Genomic DNA, 3,610 nt, shown 5'->3' with positions numbered 1-3,610 from the left:
CGTTTATTAAAGAAAAAAGCCTGACTATACTATGTCGTTTTTTTGCGCGTAAAAGCCTTACTATACTATGTCGTTTTTTAAGAAAAAAAGCCTTACTATACTATGTCGTTTTTTTGAGATAAAAAGCCTTACTATACTATGTCGTTTTTTAAGATAAAAAGCCTTACTATACTATGTCGTTTTTTTAAGAAAAAAAGCCTTACTATACTATGTCGTTTTTTAAGAAAAAAAGCCTTACTATACTATGTCGTTTTTTTGAGATAAAAAGCCTTACTATACTATGTCGTTTTTTAAGAAATAAAAGCCTTACTATACTATGTCGTTTTTTGAGAAAAAAAGCCTTACTATACTATGTCGTTTTTTGAGAAAAAAAGCCTTACTATACTATGTCGATTTTTTTAGATAAAAAGCCTTACTATACTATGTCGTTTTTTAAGAAAAAAAAGCCTTACTATACTATGTCGTTTTTTGAGATAAAAAGCCTTACTATACTATGTCGTTTTTGGCGATAAAAAGCCTTACTATACTATGTCATTTTTTGAGATAAAAAGTCTTACTATACTATGTCGTTTTTTAAGAAAAAAAGCCTTACTATACTATGTCGTTTTTTTAAGAAAAAAAGCCTTACTATACTATGTCGTTTTTTAAGGAAAAAAGCCTTACTATACTATGTCGTATTTTAAGAAAAAAGCCTTACTATACTATGTCGTTTTTTTAGAAAAAAAAGCCTTACTATACTATGTCGTTTTTTAAGAAAAAAAGCCTTACTATACTATGTCGTTTTTTGAGAAAAAAAGCCTTACTATACTATGTCGTTTTTTTTTAGATAAAAAGCCTTACTATACTATGTCGTTTTTTAAGAAAAAAAAGCCTTACTATACTATGTCGTTTTTTAAGGAAAAAAGCCTTACTATACTATGTCGTTTTTTTTTAGAAAAAAAAGCCTTACTATACTATGTCGTTTTTTAAGAAAAAAAGCCTTACTATACTATGTCGTTTTTTGAGAAAAAAAGCCTTACTATACTATGTCGTTTTTTTGAGATAAAAAGCCTTACTATACTATGTCGTTTTTTAAGAAAAAAAAGCCTTACTATACTATGTCGTTTTTTGAGATAAAAAGCCTAACTATACTATGTCGTTTTTTTAAGATAAAAAGCCTTACTATACTATGTCGTTTTTTAAGAAAAAAAAGCCTTACTATACTATGTCGGTTTTTGAGAAAAAAAGCCTTACTATACTATGTCGTTTTTTTTAGATAAAAAGCCTTACTATACTATGTCGTTTTTTAAGAAAAAAAAGCCTTACTATACTATGTCGTTTTTTGAGATAAAAAGCCTTACTATACTATGTCGTTTTTTAAGAAAAAAAGCCTTACTATACTATGTCGTTTTTTGAGAAAAAAAGCCTTACTATACTATGTCGTTTTTTTGAGATAAAAAGCCTTACTATACTATGTCGTTTTTTAAAAAAAAAAAGCCTTACTATACTATGTCGTTTTTTGAGATAAAAAGCCTTACTATACCATGTCATTTTTGGCGATAAAAAGCCTTACTATACTATGTCGTTTTTTAAGAAAAAAAGCCTTACTATACTATGTCGTTTTTTAAGAAAAAAAGCCTTACTATACTATGTCGTTTTTTAAGAAAAAAAGCCTTACTATACTATGTCGTTTTTTAAGAAAAAAAGCCTTACTATACTATGTCGTTTTTTAAGAAAAAAAGCCTTACTATACTATGTCGTTTTTTAAGGAAAAAAGCCTTACTATACTATGTCGTTTTTTGAGAAAAAAAGCCTTACTATACTATGTCGTTTTTTTTGAGATAAAAAGCCTTACTATACTATGTCGTTTTTTAAGAAAAAAAAGCCTTACTATACTATGTCGTTTTTTGAGATAAAAAGCCTTACTATACTATGTCGTTTTTTAAGAAAAAAAAGCCTTACTATACTATGTCATTTTTTGAGATAAAAAGTCTTACTATACTATGTCGTTTTTTTAAGAAAAAAAAGCCTTACTATACTATGTCGTTTTTTAAGAAAAAAAGCCTTACTATACTATGTCGTTTTTTAAGAAAAAAAGCCTTACTATACTATGTCGTTTTTTAAGGAAAAAAGCCTTACTATACTATGTCGTTTTTTTTAGAAAAAAAAGCCTTACTATACTATGTCGTTTTTTAAGAAAAAAAGCCTTACTATACTATGTCGTTTTTTGAGAAAAAAAGCCTTACTATACTATGTCGTTTTTTTTGAGATAAAAAGCCTTACTATACTATGTCGTTTTTTAAGAAAAAAAAGCCTTACTATACTATGTCGTTTTTTGAGATAAAAAGCCTAACTATACTATGTCGTTTTTTTAAGATAAAAAGCCTTACTATACTATGTCGTTTTTTAAGAAAAAAAAGCCTTACTATACTATGTCGTTTTTTGAGAAAAAAAGCCTTACTATACTACGTCGGTTTTTGAGAAAAAAAGCCTTACTATACTATGTCGTTTTTTTTAGATAAAAAGCCTTACTATACTATGTCGTTTTTTAAGAAAAAAAAGCCTTACTATACTATGTCGTTTTTTGAGATAAAAAGCCTTACTATACTATGTCATTTTTGGCGATAAAAAGCCTTACTATACTATGTCGTTTTTTAAGAAAAAAAGCCTTACTATACTATGTCGTTTTTTAAGAAAAAAAGCCTTACTATACTATGTCGTTTTTTAAGAAAAAAAGCCTTACTATACTATGTCGTTTTTTAAGAAAAAAAGCCTTACTATACTATGTCGTTTTTTAAGGAAAAAAGCCTTACTATACTATGTCGTTTTTTGAGAAAAAAAGCCTTACTATACTATGTCGTTTTTTTTGAGATAAAAAGCCTTACTATACTATGTCGTTTTTTAAGAAAAAAAAGCCTTACTATACTATGTCGTTTTTTGAGATAAAAAGCCTTACTATACTATGTCGTTTTTTAAGAAAAAAAAGCCTTACTATACTATGTCATTTTTTGAGATAAAAAGTCTTACTATACTATGTCGTTTTTTTAAGAAAAAAAAGCCTTACTATACTATGTCGTTTTTTAAGAAAAAAAGCCTTACTATACTATGTCGTTTTTTAAGAAAAAAAGCCTTACTATACTATGTCGTTTTTTAAGAAAAAAAGCCTTACTATACTATGGCGTTTTTTAAGATAAAAAGCCTTACTATACTATGTCATTTTTTGAGATAAAAAGCCTTACTATACTATGTCATTTTTGGCGATAAAAAGCCTTACTATACTATGTCGTTTTTTAAGAAAAAAAGCCTTACTATACTATGTCGTTTTTTAAGAAAAAAAGCCTTACTATACTATGTCGTTTTTTAAGAAAAAAAGCCTTACTATACTATGTCGTTTTTTAAGAAAAAAAGCCTTACTATACTATGTCGTTTTTTAAGGAAAAAAGCCTTACTATACTATGTCGTTTTTTGAGAAAAAAAGCCTTACTATACTATGTCGTTTTTTTTAGATAAAAAGCCTTACTATACTATGTCGTTTTTTAAGGAAAAAAAAGCCTTACTATACTATGTCGTTTTTTGAGATAAAAAGCCTTACTATACTATGTCGTTTTTTAAGAAAAAAAAGCCTTACTAT

Source organism: Stigmatopora nigra, chromosome 15 (genome assembly GCF_051989575.1).
Source record: "Stigmatopora nigra isolate UIUO_SnigA chromosome 15, RoL_Snig_1.1, whole genome shotgun sequence".
NCBI lineage: Eukaryota > Metazoa > Chordata > Actinopteri > Syngnathiformes > Syngnathidae > Stigmatopora > Stigmatopora nigra.
Note: the sequence above shows the minus strand (reverse complement) of the source record.